The sequence below is a fragment of the Rattus norvegicus genome, chromosome 14 (assembly GCF_021556685.1).
Source record: "Rattus norvegicus strain SHRSP/BbbUtx chromosome 14, alternate assembly SHRSP_T2T, whole genome shotgun sequence".
NCBI classification, from domain to species: domain Eukaryota; kingdom Metazoa; phylum Chordata; class Mammalia; order Rodentia; family Muridae; genus Rattus; species Rattus norvegicus.
In genome coordinates, this window is record NC_141547.1 from 8,474,590 (window position 1) to 8,491,580 (window position 16,991).

Sequence of the window (16,991 nt, forward strand, 5' to 3'; positions counted from 1 at the left end):
TTTTTTTTCATATATTGAGTATTCTAATAACTTTCAAGTGCTTTGTGCACTTTAATTATAGAAATTAAAAATGTGAACTACAAGGCACATTTAAAGCAATAAGAAGTACTCAACTAGTTTAATACACAAACAGATAGATATTACGCCATATCTTTATGTAATATGGGTGGACCTTTGTGATTTCAAGGTCAGCCTGGTCTACAAAGTATATTCCAGAACACCGAGGACTACTCTTTGAGAATCTGTCTCAGGAAAGAAATGTGAACTCCAGAGTCGGTATGTTGGAATTTAAGTTTGGGCTGTGCCGCTCTTCCAGGTAACCTGGGACTAATTACTTCACCCGTCTCTGACTCTACTCCTCCTATGAAATGAAATTAATGGTAGGGAGCACAGTGTGTTCTAAAGGTGTTTTTATTTATAAAGTCTCTGGCACATATTACAACGTCCTCTGTATGTTTTGATGTTTATCATATGTTAACTCCTTATCTAAGCCATTTATTTGAACTAATATATGAATTCCTCACAGGAGGCATATGAGGTAGGTGTTACTGTGCTTATTATGTTGGGAGTAATAAAATGGCTAGGGGAGATGAAGCCATCTACTTTGTAGCTGGTTAAGTAAAGTCATGAACCCAGGGAGCGGACGCAGAAACCACTGGCCTCTACAACATTGCATGCACTGGCCCGGGCACCGGGATCCTTACAGCATGGAGTTCCTAACCCCATGAATGAAAGGAAGACAGATAAGAGGAATGAGAGCCGTAGGAGTGTAAGGTGCAGTATACACAACAACATCTGATTTGAAAAGAACAAAGCTCTCAAAGTGATCACCTCCGCGGAGAAACGGAAACCTAGGAGAAATGCACACAGTGGGTCAATTAAATGGGAATTCTTCACCAAAGTATTGTGAAAGTGCTGGGAGTAAAGCGAACACACAAAATAAATGAGTAACTTGACACTGTTTCATATTCCAAAGGCACACACCAACAGTCATTCAAAGTATTCTAAGAATATTTCACACGGGGCATTACAAAGTCAAGTGGAGCAAGAATTCAAGTCTACACATTATTTCCTTTCTGTTGCTACATATGTACACATTTTAAATGCATCTGCAGACAGTGAAAAGAGACTGGGAACAGAGACCAAAAGGTTTGCATCAATTGCTGACCAAGCAGAAACATTGTAGCCCATGTCCACTTTCTTCCTCACTGTTTCTTTATCTTCGAAATCTCCTGGAGTCAGATTTAAAGAACAATGTTGATGCTTAAGTACAACCAGACAAAAAAGATACAAAAGTCCGTGATAATTTAGTGAATAATGAAGTTAGGAAGTTTTATAGTAAAAGAAAGGATAACCAAAAATCTAATAAATGGATAATTTATTATGCTACATAATATTAATATACTACCTATATGCTAATATATTAAATGCCCATGGGATACTATTTAATAAAACTATGTAATAATAAAGGAATGTGCTTATGGAATGTAGAGGAAATTTAAAGCAATAAGAAGTACTCAACTAGTTTAATACACAAATAGATAGATAGATAGATAGATAGATAGAGAGAGAGAGAGAGAGAGAGAGAGAGAGAGAGAGAGAGAGAGAGAGATAACTTGCACTTGAGGCGGGGGAGGAACAGGGACACATGCAGACTCAGGGAAGACATTGCATCTGAACTGCATTGTATTCAGAGAGGTAAAACCTGGGTCAGAACCAGAGGCTGCAGGGGGCCACAGATTTAAGTTCTAAGCAACACACAGAAGGATGACCTTGAAATAGGTCCAGTCCTCATAACTGAACCTCTGAGGCTGATACCAAAATGGGCTGGGCCACCATCCACATCCAACTTATGAAGACAGGACCAACATCTGTGGTGACCCAGCCTCCAAATGAATGCCCAGAGGTATGGCTGGCAGCTGGTAGCCAGAGAATTGAGATTGGAACTAGAAAGGAAGTGAGAAATTACACTCAGAGTTCCACACAACATTCTTCACACCACACAACATTCTCTTCTTCACATTTACTCTCCCGTTATTTAATAGCCAACACCACTTAGCAAGCCAGCTCTGTCCTGTTCTGCTCTTGCCCCATTTCCTCCCTATTCACCCCCCCCCCATTTTCTTTTTTCTTTTTTGTTTTGTTTCCTCTATTGTTTTTGTTTTTGTTTTCCATTCAGTGATGTTTATGACGATCATGGGCTGAGTTTGGTTTTGGATCTCCGTGATGCTAAGAACTCATTTTAGGATACTTAGTTGCATTCCTTGAATTCACTAGTCCCTGGTTCTAGCCAGATATGCCTCATCTCTGCTCACTCCTGCCAGTCCCTAATTCTGTCTACCTTTCCTTCCTCTGCCTTTTCTCAACTGCCCCAATATTATCAAAGAGTTGTATTCTTTTATTCCCTTCTGTCCTTCCAGAATGACTAGAGTCGGTGTGGTGATAGCCTTTAATTTGGTGGTTACTGTTCTAAGAATGGGGTACCCTGGGGAGGATGCTGCTTCTGCAGGCAGTCTTGTTCTTTCAGAGTAGTAGTGGGAATTGAACCTTCTTCCCCCGACACCTGTCCTGAAGGCATAACTACTGAGCCAGGCCCTCAATCGGGCATGGAAAAACAACATTTCAACACTTCTATAGCTCCTCTCTCCTGGATGCTGAAAACATTTCTACTGTATAAATAAGCACGATTAAGAAAAAAATATAACCAATGACTTTACCCCAGATGCAAGTCCCAGTAATGTCTCCAGTGAAAATGAATTCAATTAATTCTCAAAGAATTCAAAGCAATGCTTACAAGCATGTTCAAATAAACCAATGGGGACACAAATAAACTCTTATGAGTTCCAAGGCAGCATAAACAAGTAGCTGAATGAAATAAGAAAGTGGATATGCATGATATGAAACTGTAATTTAATAAAGACAAACCCTGAAAAAAAATCAAACTGAAATATTGGAGATGAAAAGTTCAATAAGTTGCATGAAAAGCTCATGGAAAAGAACACCAATCAAAGACAGGACAATTTCAGGACTGGGAGACAAGGTGGATGAATTAAACATTCAGACAATAACAGGGGGAAAAAATCAATGAGAAGGTACAAACGGAACATAATGAAAAGGACAAACCTACACAATAGAAGCGGAAGAAAACAAAATCTGCTCAATAAAATCATAGCAGAAACAGCCCAATCTAAGGAAATAAAAGCCCTTCCAGTATGGGAATTGTTCAGAACCTAAAACAGACAAGACCAGAAAAGAAGCTCCGAATACCATGTATTAGTTAAAACCCCATACAGAACAAAGGAAGTATACTGAAGGCTGCAAGAGATAAATGCCCAGTCATATACAAAGGCAGGCTGAATAAAATAACAGTAGGCTTATCAACAGAAACTTTTAAAAGCAAGAGAATTTGGAAGGATGCATTTTAAACTCCAAAAGACAACAGCTGGCTCAGACTGCTTATGTCCAGTGTAACTGTCAGAGCAGAAAGGGAAAAACCTTCTCACGATAAAAACAAGCTAAAACGATTCCTGGTAACTAAACTGGCTCTGTTCTTAGGGGATCTTACTTAGGGTTTGTTTGGCTATGATGAAACACCATGACCAAAATCAACTTGGAGAGGAAAGGGTTTGAAATAAGCTTGCACGTCCACATCGCGGTGCATCTGTGAAGGAGTTGGGGCAGGAACTCAAGCAGGGCAGGAATGAAGGACCTGAAATAGAGGCCACAGGCAGTGTCTTCTTCCCTGTTGCCCATTCACCTTGATTTCTCAGATCATCCAGGGCCATCTTCCCCATGGTAGCACCACCCACAATGAGCGTGGCCCTCGTACAACGATAATAAATCAAGAAAATGCCCCACTGGCTTTCCTACAGGCCAGTCATGAAGGGGCAGTTTCTCAGCTGAATCTCCCTCTTCTCAAATGACTCTAACTTGTGTCAAGTTGGCATAAAACGCACCAGCACAGAATCTTTCAAGAATAAAAAAAAAATGCACATCCATGAAGCTACCCAAAAGAATAAACCCTATTAGGAGAGTTAAGTAGTTAAGTAAATTAGAAATGGGGAAACACCATACCCTACAAAACACACACTACAAAATCAAAACAGTGACAAAAATTGATACAAATTTTTTGATAATGGCTCTAAATAGTACCGGACTCAATTTCCCAATCAGGACACAACACAACGGATTAGAATACAGGCTATGTGTATTTATCACTTCCAAGATACATACCTTGCCATCAAAGATGAACACATCCTACGGTGGCCCCCATAGGCTCATATGTTTGAATACCTGGTCCCCAGTTGATGGAACTCTTTGGGAGGGATTAAGAGTTGTGGCCTTGTTGGTGGAGGTGTGTTCAAGTGTTCTCTTCCTACTTCCTGTTTGTAGATCTAAATGGGAGCTCCCAGTCATTGTTCCAACATGTATGCTTGCCTGCCTGCTGCTTCGATACACACACACACACACACACACACACACACACACACACACACATCTAGGATGAACCTCTATCCCCCTCTGGACCTGTAAGTTCCAAGCGAAGTTTCCAAAGCTTTGCTTTGTTCATGGTGTTTTATCACAGCAATAGAAATGTAAGTAAGACAAAGCCTTAGGGTAGAAAAACACAGAAAGGGATAGTTTAGCAAAATGGAACTAAGAATCAAGCAGAAGTTCCTAGTGTTTTAATATCTGACAAAAGAAATTACAAAGAAGAGACAAAAAAAAGACATTTCATATTGATCAAGAGAGATTTACAATTTTCAGTATAAGTGCACTGAACACCAGTACACCGAATTCCATAAGTCAAATGTCAATTTGTTGTAAAGACACAGATTGGAGGCTGACGTAAGTCTCCCACACCTGAGGCCTCCTCAGTTCCTGCAAGTTTCTTTCTGCTGTGAGCATCAGGCCTCTGGCCTCTGTCTCCTGGCACCTCCCTCGTGCCACGGCCCCAAAGTGGCAGTCTACAATCCTGCCTCAGCCCAAGAAACCCAGACCCGTTGTTGCCCAGAAGATGGAGGACAAGTTGGCCTCGCCCGGCCTGCGGAAGGGAGAAAAAGAACAGCAAGAAGCAATCGAGTGTATTGATGAAGTACACAATGAAATAGACTCAATGAACAAGCCAGTGAGGAAAGTTTTAAAGTAGAACAAAAATATAACAAACTCCACCAACCATTTTTTCAGAAGAGGTCAGAATTGATCGCCAAAATCCCAAATTTTTAGATAACCACGTTTGTCAACCATCTGCAAGGTGTCTGCACTGCTTGGGGAGGAAGACAAGGGGGTCCTGCATTAGTTATATGACCACAGTTGAAGTGACAGAGTTTGAAGGCATTAAGTCAGGTTACAGAACAGATTTTTATTTTGATGAAAATCCTTACTTTGAAAATAAAGTTCTCTCCAAAGAATTTCATCTAAAGGAGAGTGGTGACCCATCTTCAAAGTCCACCGAAATCAAATAGAAATCTGGAAAGGATTTGACAAAAACGCTCACATCAAACGCAGAGTAAGGCCAGCAGGAAGTGGCAGCAGGAAGGGGCAGAGAGCTTCTTTACCTGGTTTACTGACCATTCTGATGTAGGTGCTGAGTTAGAAGAGGTCATCAAAGATGATAGTCGGCCAAATCCCTGGCAGTACTATTTGGTTCCCAATATGGATGATAAAGGAGAGACAGAGGAGGAGGAGGAGGAGGAGGAGGAGGAGGAGGAGGAGGAGGAGGAGGAAGAGGAGGAGGGGGGAGGAGGAGGAGGAGGGGAGGAGGAGGAGGGGGAGGAGGAGGTGGATAATGAAGAAGAAGAAGAAGAGGAGGAGGAGGAGGAAGAGGAGGAGGGGGGAGGAGGAGGAGGAGGGGAGGAGGAGGAGGAGGAGGGGGAGGAGGAGGTGGATAATGAAGAAGAAGAAGAGGAGGAGGAGGAGGAGGAGGAAGAGGAGAGTTGGAGGATATTGATGAAGAAGGAGATGAGGATGAGGGTGAAGAAGATGACGATGAGTTTGACCAGGAGGAAGGAGTGAGGAAGAAGGCAAGGGTGACTAGACAGAAGACCTATGGATTCAACCTTCCTTTTCATTTTCTTTTTATTTTTTAAATTTCTCCAGTCTCTGGGAGCGAGTTGCAGTCCTTTCCTCCCTGTCCCTCTGTGCTAAGTCATCCTGATTCTGAGGTCTCAGCATCATGGTTCTCAATTCATTTGGGGGAAAATATCTAGAGCAAAATATAATAGGAAAAGAATCTTTAAAAAAAGACACAGTCTGACCCTCAACTCAGTAACAGTGGGTGACTTCCATAACCCAATCTTATCAATATTCAGGTCGTCCTAACGAAAATGGAGAAACACCTGAATTAGATGATGTCACAGGTCAAATTAACAATGGACAACATTGCAGGCTTCACTGTGACCTCCCCCAGGCTGGGGCAGTAGAAAGTGACCACTGTCTGTGTTACCTTTAAAGGTCATGTGAACAGTCCTACTCTGAGGTGCTGCCTGGGGCTGTATAGATGGTTTAGGGCAGAACAAAGCTAACCCCACCCCTCCCCTGGGCAGCATGGAAATGCTGACCCAGAGAGTGGGATAGCTGTCCCTGCCCCTCTGGCTACAGCACTCTGGGAGAGCAGGCTGCAAACCACATCTGGGCAACATCATGGAACTGGCCCTGATGGAGTGGGTACAGGAGAGCGATCCCTGCTCCTTGCTTATCATGCAGTGGGCATGAGTATAGGAGAGATGGCTCTCCCTCTCAATCCCTGTGGCAGTCAGGAAGCTGACCCCATCCCTTTCCTGGGCAATGTGGGACAGTTGGTCCCTAAGGACATGAAAGTGGGAAACCTCCCCCCCTGGTCCCCACTAACTGCAGCATTCGGGAGAGTTGGCACCACACCTCACCTGGGCAGTACAGTAGTGTTGATTTTGGTGTAGGGGGTGAACCAGTCCTGAGGGCATGAGAGCTGGTCCTGCCCCTTACTGCTCCTTACTGCCCCTCACTGTCCTTTACTGCCACTTACTGCCCCTTACTACCCCTCACGTGGGCAAAGTGGGAGAGGACCTTGGCGGCATGGTGCAGGAGAAGTGGTGAGCAGAGCATTTCAGGACTTTGAGTTAACCCACCACAACATGTACCTAATCGATGAACTTCAGAGTGCATGATGGGGCTGCTTCTACAGATCCAAAACTCCAGGATCTCCATGACACAGGGCAAAAACAGAATACCCTAGAGGAGTTCCGGGGAGGATCCAGTACTGATAGCGTAGAAGCTAGAAGCCTGGAAACAGATCAATGATTCCTTGCAATGAACATTTGCAAGTGAAGCTGTTTAGACAATAATGTGTACTCTGTGCAGACCAAATCTTCCACAGTAGGATTTTGTTTTGTTTTGTTTTGTTTTGGTGGGAGTTTGCAAAGGCAGAGGGCCAACATGGAGAGACGGGGAGATGAATGAGATTGGGGTGCATGACATGAAATTCACAAAGAATCAATAAGTTTAAAGTTTAAAGAAACAGAAATAACAACAACAAAATAAAATACTCCACCCAAATACTGCAGAATACTCACCATTCTCAGAGTCCCTGGGCCATTCCCTAAGACAGATTTCATAATAGGATACAAAGTAAACCTTAATAAATAGGAGAATACTGTCTTAGTTAGGGTTTACTGTTGTGAACAGTCACCATGACCAAGACAACTCTTATACAAACAGCATTTAATTGGGGCCGGCTTACAGGTTCAGAGGTTCAGTCCATTATCATCAAGGCGGGAACATGGCAGCATCCAGGCAGGCATAGTGCAGGAGGAGCTGAGTTCTACATCTTCATCTGAAGGCTGCTAGCAGAATACTAGCTTCCAGGCAGCTAGGATGAGGGTCTTAAAGCCCACGCTCACAGTGACACACCTACTCTGACAAGGCCACACCTTCTAATAGTGCCACTCCCTGGGCTTAGCATACACAAACCACAACAATACTAAAATAATTCCTTGTATTCCATCAAACACATGGGAGGTAAAACTCAAGACGAACAGCAGGAGAAAAGCTGCAGCATTTAAATAAACTCGTGAGAATGAAAACAGCATTTGTTTATATGATGATTCAGCAGGATATTTTATACCACGATATATTTGAAAACTAAAACCACTATTTTCAAATATCTGAGTCAGAGTTTCTCAACAGCATCCGCCATGTTTTCTGCTGAATAATCCTGAGTGATGGGGCCTTTATGCACACTGTATGCCTCCTAGCATCCCATGCCTCTACCCGATCAGTCAGGACACTCACTGTTCACCTCCCTCAGGATCTGATAAGAAAAATGTTGGCAAATGTTGTCGGGTATCTGGTGGCAGAATCATTTCAAGACCATTCAGATATAAGTATCCCTAAAGTTAAACAAAGTACACACAAAAAGAATACAATGTATAAGAAAAACATAAGCGAAATACTTCATAATCCATTGGGAAGAAAAGCCTCCAAAAGTGTCATGATGAAAGTTAAGCAGAACTTCATTCAGATCTATTTAATGGGCCTGCCAGATACAGACGATCTTTATTAAATTTTAATTTTAAGTAAAAAGTGAATCATTTTCCAGTCTATGTCTCATGCATGTTTGTGGCATACTTTAGAATATTATCTGTTGTCTACATGAAGTTCTAATTTAACTGGGGGTCATATCCACCCCTCCATTTCTTCCCTCTAAGTCCTACTTCTTCCCAACACAAATTCATGTCTTCTTATTTTACATTTAACTAATGCTACCCTATTTGCATGAGCATGGAGTCAGCTACTACAGTCCCCAGCGGTCACAACAACAAAGATAAATGACTGTCTGTCCCCCTGCTGCCAACAATTTCCAGCAATTCCTCAGGTAGGGGTAGACCACCACAAACACCTCTCCAATCTGTGTTAGGATTTTTCTGGGTTGGTCTTGAATAGGCTTTGTGTAGGTAACCACAGATGTTGGTGTTCATAAGCGGGTGGACCACATCATGTTTGGAAGGCAGCATTCATTGGCTCCCTCTCATCATCCAGCTCTCCTTTCCATCATCCAGTGTTCCCTCCCAACATCCAGTGTTCCTCCTATCATCCAGCTCTCCCTCCCATCATCCAGCCCTTACCTTCTTTCCACACCTTCTTCTGAAATGTTCTAAGCCATCAGGGGAAGATTAACACAGATGTCTCTTTTAGAACTGAGCATTTAGACTACTTATGAATTTATCCATTAACCATTGCCCTCTATAATAAATAAGCTTTTCTGACCAAGGCTGAGAACAGCAGCCAATTGTAAATAAATTATTTTATCAACCAATTAACTTTAAATTGAGGGACAAGGTATATAGACCATTCTGTGTATGTGAGAATTCTCTTGTCTGGGAGCAACCAGATCTTGGGGTACAGAATTTAGCATATGTGTACACAGCACCAGACCAACCCCCACCAGTCATCTATGAGAATAAAGCATAAATATTTAGAAAGTTGTTTGATAACATGACCAATTAGCTACATAACAACATTAAATCCCCCTATAGGGCCTATCACCTCCCTAGCTGTGGACTATAACAAGGTTTGTAACCCTAGGCATGAATTCCCTCCTGTTGCTGACCCCTAACAGTCAGGACACCATTGTGCCAACACTGGACAGGTCTCGCCTGACGGGTTGGGATTTGTGGTGGTTTTAATGTTTGGCCCAGGGAGTGACACTATTTGGAGGTGTGTCCTTGTTGGAATAGGTGTGTCACTGTGGGTGTGGGCTTTAAGACCCTCATCTTAGCTGCCCAGAAGTCAGTCTCCTTCTGTCTGCCTTTGAATGAAGATGTAGAACTCTCAGCTCCTTCAGCCCCACATCTACCATGCTCCTGCCTCGATGATAGTGGACTGAACCTCTGAACCTGTAAGCCAGCCCCAATTAAATGTTGTCCTTATAAGAGTCGCCTTGGTCACGGTGTCTATTCACAACAGTGAAACCCTAAGACAGTATTGTAGTATAAAGGGTCCAGCCATGTATAAGACCATTGATATTTTTTCCTTCCAGCGACCTGTATTATGATCTGTATTCATTGTAGAAACTATGAAATCTATCCAGTAAGAATTAAAAACAAACAAACAAACAAAACAAAACTGCAGGGCCATTCCAGATTGATTTCTCTCTGTCTTCCAACCAAAGCGTGTGTTATCTTGGGCAGTTGCGTCTTACCACCCAGTTAGATGAGCAACCAGGAATAATGGCAATAGCTATTTGAAAACACTATTAAGTGATGACCGGGTCGTCAAAGAAGTAAAATGGGAGCCTTCTTCACTCATAGAGCTGAATGGAAATGAATGCACACTGTACCAAAACCTACAGGCTGCAATAAAAACAGTCCTAAAAGAAGAGTTGGCTGTTGTGTCTCAACTTAAATATCAGAGAAATCTCTAATAAAAATGTATTGCACCTTAGGGTTATGGAAAAAACAAGAATAAATCAAACCCGAAAATTAGCAGCCAAAAGAAATCATGAAGATATATCTCTTGTCTGGATCTCCCTCTCCCTGCACCCAGCATCCTTCTGTGTGAATGTGTGTGTGTACATGTGTGTGCGCATGTGTGTGTTTACATGTGTGCATATGCGTGAGAAGGCCAGAAGAAGCTCTCTAGTGTTGTTCCTCTTGAACGCCTTCTACTTTGTTTTTGGGGGCAGGGTCTCTCACTGACCTGATGCTCACTAATCTGCCTACTTCTATCTATTGCTTTCTCCCAAATCTGGGATTACAAGCCTTTCCACCTGCTTCTTTCACATGGATTCTGGAGATTTAACTTGAGTCCTCATACTTCTTCCACAACTGTCCCCTCGGCCTTGTCAATAATATTCTTACCAAGGAGCTGTGTGAGAATTATTGATAAAATAATGTTCCCTTCCCACCTGAAGTCTAAAGGGGCTGACAAAAATATTTACCACTCACCCAAGTGTTCAAAATGTTCCTGTGCCAACTTCCACAAGTAGCTTAATTTCCTTTACATTTTTAGTAACACTGATGTCAACACCATTCTAACAAATTCACAAAGGTCATCTCACTTAATGTTTAAAGCAACAGTCAGTATAAAGTGGATACTGTTGTACACTTATGTATCAAGGATTTGAGTGGGCATGGTGTTATATAGTTGCAATACCAGTGCTCCAGAGGCAGAGAGAAAAGAATTATGAGTTCAAGGACGTCCTCAGCTACATGCTAAGTTTACGCCACTCTGAGCTATATGAGACTATTTCTAGAGGTGGGAGAAGAAAATGAGGAGGAAGGAGAGGAAGATAAAAAGGAAGAGGAAAATAAAGAGGAAGAGTTGAAAGAGAAAGAAATCCTACAAATGTCTTAACTAGAGATAAGTAAAGCAAGCCATGAATCCAGGTGTTCAGCCAGCTGGTCCAACTCCACAGCTGGGCCTTCTGATGCTGAGGTCACACGCTCTTCTTCCAGGACAGCTGCACAAGTTCGTCTATTTTCTTTATCTCTCACTGTCAGTCTGAGAGCCTGTCTTCTTATTGTCAGTGGAATAAAAGTTTATCACATACATAGACCTCAGCTGGAATGTTACTGTTGTCAAAAGAAATTATTTCCTGGCTCGGAAGCAAACAGAAAGATTTGCAGTTACTAACAGTGTCTGTCGTCCTGTGACATCATGCAAAATCCCTTCATCAAAGCTGAGCCAATAGTCTTCGTGATGTTTGTCCATACTTAGTAGCAATTCCAAAACTAACCTACCAATCTACTCACAAAGAATAAACTACAAGTGCCACATTGTTAATGCATGTTTATACAACTGTTCTCTCTCCCACCCTCTCCTCCTTTCCCTCCCTCCCTTCCTCTCTCCCTCCCTCCCTTCCCTTCTCTCAATCCCTTTCTCAAAATGTGGCCTTATATGCCAATAAGGTCATTGCAATATAAGGAAAGTAAGATGGGGTCATTCTGGAACAGAATGGCCTGTGATACACCGTGAGTGGCATCCGTACAAGAAGACACAGACATTCAGAAGAGGGGATGGTCGGACTCTTAAAGCTGGAGGATGTGGAGAGAGTGCTGCTGTGAAATGCTCTCTTCTGGACAGGAGGCAGCCATTGAACTCAGAAACTCACTGCGGCTTGGTTACCCACACACCAAACTAGTGAGGTAAGCCAACACTCCAACAGGAGAGCACTAATCCAGACTTGTCACAAGAACAAGAGGGAGAGAAAAGCAAAGGAAGGGGAGGGGAAGGAAAGGGGATGAGGAAGAGGGGGAAGGGAAGGAGGAGAAGGAGGAGGGGGAGGGGAGGATAAAAACGAAATTGGGTGGAAGGGCATGTGTTGAGGTATACGGGGAAATGTGAGCAAGGAGTTGGAGTGGCTATAATCAAGATATAATGTTTATATGGATGAAATTCTTGAATGATAAATAAAAGATAAACTAATTTCAAAAGGCAGAGAGACATAGACACAGGGACTAGCCAAGAAGCACTAAGGACTGCTATTGCTAAAACAAAGGTATAGGGAACAGATTCTCCCCAGAGCTCATGGAGATCATGTTCTCACCAAGCTGATCCCATGCTCACGGCCTCCAGAACTGTGATGGGAGTCCATTGTCCTAAGGCACTTAGTTCAAGATAATTGTGTTGTAGTGGTCCTAGGGTAATCAACACAGTACCCTGGGACCCTATGAACAAAATCCAACTCACAAGGTTACGAGGGTGATTAAATAAGATAAAACTATGAAAAGCTTAACAGTGCTGGCCAAGCTAAACAGTCGGGAAATGATAGCACTGATTCTCCACAATGCCGTTAATAACTATACATTTTACTGTGACAATGGTAGGTGAGCGTCCCCAACAAGAAGAGTCACATCTCCCGCTCCCCCCTTCTCACGGATTCTTACCCAGCACCTGTAAGTGAATAGCAGCACACTGTGGTCACAGGAGTTCTTGCCCACCCATTAGAAACCAGCCTTTGGGGAATGCTGACAGACACCACTTAACGTTTCTTTGTGTGAGAACAGAAGAAGGATCCAGTCAAAAGGCATCCTTCACAGCGGCCCCCCAAAAAGAGCCATCAATCTCTGCCTAGGTGACGGTCACATTGAACATTTTCAGGCAGCTTTCTCAACCTTGGAGGTTTGGGCAACTTACCAGTAATGAAGATGTATTAATGCTTAATGCAGCTTAATGTAATAGGTGTCATGTTCATAATTTACAGAAGCTCTTTCTAAAGCATTAAATTCATTTATACTCCTTAAAAGGTACTCAATCGTGGGGGCTGAGTTAGTTTGGTGGGGTTTCTCTTTTAGGATCAAATGATATATAAATTGTTAACATATCCAAACTCATCCATTAGTGCATGTGAATGCAATAAACGTGCCAAAGGAGCAATAACATGATCGGGGGAAAGTCGCTGTGGTCATTAGGGCTGAGAGCGTTTCATTTATGGCCCTAGGATAGAGAATGGAGGTTGTAAAGTAGACCCAGGAGCTCTCGGTGACCAGAACTCTAGGCTCATTATGCTCAAATGAAAATAAAGCATTTTAGACGGTCAGAAGTGACAACGGAGTATGCCTTCTTCTTCTTCACAGGGCCCTGTCCCTCCAGCTTCCAGCCACCATCTTGAGCAAAGGAAAATGAAATGGATTGCTGGGGCCTTCCCATCCCAACTGTCCACTGGCAGAGTATCGATCAGCTGCTTGGTAAATAACTTCAAGCAAAACAGGGGCCATGAGTAATGAGAGCCCTTGCTGGTTGGGCAGACCAGGGAGGTCAGTAATTGATGGACTTATAAATCTTAGGACCATGTTTCCCAGGTCACCCAGGAACAGCAGAGAGACAAGAGGAAGCCATCGCTGTGTCCATCCGGTGAGGACAACCATGGGCCATTACCCCATTGCCACCTGCCAAACCTCCACCATAACTCATGCGGCTGGGAATCAGCCTTAAATGAGGTGCTGCAGAGTTCAAGAGGCATGACAGAAAGAAAGGCGGTGACCAGACTTTAAAACATCCAAGAGGAAAACTATTTTGGCTGGTTGGCTTTTCTCAAGTCTCTGTACAGTTAGAATCAATTGCCTTGATCTAACCCAGACAATGAAATGCATAGGGGTGAAGCTTGGTCATAAACTCTTTGTTGTTTTCTTTATTTTATTTTGTTGTTTGGTGATGGTGGTAGTGGTAGTGATGATGGTGGTAGTGGTGGTAGTGGTGGTGGCGGTGGTGGTGGTGGTGATGGTGGTGATGATGGTGGTGGTGCAGGTGGTGGTGGTGGTGGTGGTGAAGGTGGTGATGGTGGTGGTGATGGTCGTGGTGTTGATGGTGGTGGTGGTGGTGGTAGTGGTAGTGATGAAGGTGGTAGTGATGGTGGTGGTGGTGCTGGTAGTAATGGTGGTGGTGAAGGTTGTGGTGGTGGTGGTGGTGTGGTGGTGGTTTTGGTTTGCTTTGGATTTTTTTTTAATTTGAGACAGTGTCTCACCACATAACCCTGGCTGACTTAACTCACTATATAGATAAGGCTAATCTCAAACTCACAGAAATCTGCCTGCCTCTGCTTCTAGAGAACTGGGATTAAAGACATGCACCACTATGTCCAGCCGCCATAAGCATTTCTCAAAAGGCACCAGGGAATTCCCAAATATGGACAGGATTAGATCATTCATTCATTTATTCACTCAGTTATCTAATATTGAGGAGGAGCTAGGAAGGCCCTCACTAAAGAGTCCACAGCATCAGTCGGCTCACAGGAAGGAATGAGAAACGGGCCAGCAGCACTCTTCTCGAAGACCTGGCAGTCTATCCAGGCGTCCTCAAAGATCTGGCAGTCTGTCCAGGCGTCCTCTGTAGGAGGCATCTGAGGTTCTCCTCAGCACCTGTGGAAGTGAAAGACTCAATGAGTAGGTCTCCTTCCACGCAAAAGCTCCATTGTGGACACCTCCACTGTGGAAGCATGCCTTCCCCGAGTCCACAAAGCCTTTCATAGCACCGGCCCTCGCTCGCCTGGACCAAGAGCAGGAGCTGTGATATGAGACTCCTCAAGGAGAATCCTGCTGGAGCTGTGGCTGTGAGCTCCCGTCCGTCCTATGAAATGTCAGACTTTGTCTTCACGGCGGGAGAGCCATGAGTGGGGGAGTAAGGCTGGTGTGAGGGTGAATACTGGGCACTGGAGACAGGCACTCTAGCTGAAACACACACCCACAAGAGGCTCGTGTTAGCAGTGTATCTAACAACCTCTAATTAAGTCATGTCATGTAGCCAGATTTGACTCGGAGAGAGAAATGCCTACAGTAATTGCATCTAGTTCATCGTGTAGCACGTTCCCAATCATAACTGCTAATTCAATTGTACGTTCAGCCAGCCAGCTCATCGCCATTAAGCACACATTTAATTACTTCAATAAAGGATTAATATGCAGCACACCAAAGGAGGGACTGAACACGGTGCCAAAGCACACAGCTGCCCCAGCGTTTAGCCCGGAGATAAAACAAGGCTATCATTGGACAGCATAATCCTGTTCCAAATGCATCATTATTCAATGAACATTCCGGACTTTTATTTTCATGCTTGTATGCACCCGATCCACACGCATAGATTTCCATGTCACAAGAAAGAGCTGTAAGAGGTGCCCAATGGCTTCCCATTGTCGTCTCAATAGGGCGCCCACAGCCCCACCCCTATCTTTCTCTGTGCATGTAGGGCTGTGCTTATCTTGTTTCCAGGAGAAGCCTTACGGTCCCTACACTACAGCATCCTGAGATAAGAGCCCTCCCTTGACATTGTTCCTGCCCTGGCCACAAACAAGTAACAAACCTGGCATGTATGAAAGAGAGAGAAGAGAGAGGATAACAAAGCCAGGGCCCCCCTCCTCCCAACCGCCTCCCAGCTCCACCTCAAAGGACAGCCCATCAATTCTGCAGGATGTACACAATCATTATTGTAGGGGAAACAAAGGCCAGTGTCAATTGTGCAATGTTATAAAACAGTCCCTCAAATTAAAACCATGTACCTAACTGCATGCGATGGCAGAAGCTATTTAGCGGTGATATTTTACAGAACGGCCATGAAAAGCAATAACCGCTTTATTTAATGTATCTGTTCAATCCAGCTGCCCTGGATGGGGCTTAATAGAAGCTGTCGATCAATGTCAGGCCCTTAGAAATAACTGCACCAGACTGCAATAAACACGCAGGGAAGATAACTGGAACTACTGATCAGCCTCTTGTTGCCTCTCCTGTGCCCGGAGATTTGTCATTTGTTTATGCTGCTCATAATGGCTGGCTGCATGGGTATCACTTCACCCACCTGGTGTTGGTGTGGGTGCCTCGGGGTGTAGGAGCGACAGATCGGGGTGAGAACCTTCAGAAAGTGAAGGTGAATGAATGGAAATGGTAGACCTGGGGGAAGGCAGCCGTGAAGAGGAGTTTGGAACAGGTAAAGCACACATCGCAGCAACGGTCCTCCACCTGGACCATCTCTCGGTAGGCTTCCCCATAGGATTAGTGAAACACAGCAGTCATGTTTAGCTTCAGTGTCTTCTCCTGTGCTGTCAAGAAGAGGCTATGGTTCTGTAACCCCGACAGTCCAACTGGGAATTCCCTGGCCTTCTCCACCCACCCATACTGGATGTTAGTGCTTCCTTGCTCCAGCCTCAATCTCCCAGGATACATTCCACCCACCCACCCCCTCCCAGCCTTCCTCAGACTTATCTACCCCACGTTTACAGTGGGTTACATAACATGTGGACCCATCTGCTGGTCTCCCTGTTTTTATAAATCTGCTTTTATTGGAACACAGCTGTCTTAGTCAGGGTTTCTGTTCCTGCACAAACATCAGGACCAAGAAGCAAGCTGGGGAGGAAAGGGTTTATTCAGCTTACACTTCCACACTGCTGTTCATCACCAAAGGAAGTCAGGACTGGAACTCAAGCAGGTCAGGAAGCAGGAGCTGATGCAGAGGACATGGAGGGATGCTGCTTACTGGCTTGCTTCCCCTGGCTTGCTCAGCTTGCTCTCTTATAGAACCCAAGACCA

The 16,991-nt window shown here is 44.0% G+C and overlaps 1 pseudogene; it reads left to right on the top strand.

Annotated features, from left to right (window-relative positions):
* Positions 1-278: 278 nt before the first annotated feature.
* Set-ps15 (Set nuclear proto-oncogene, pseudogene 15) overlaps positions 279-16,991 on the top strand; it is a 30,104-nt pseudogene continuing 13,391 nt past the window's right edge.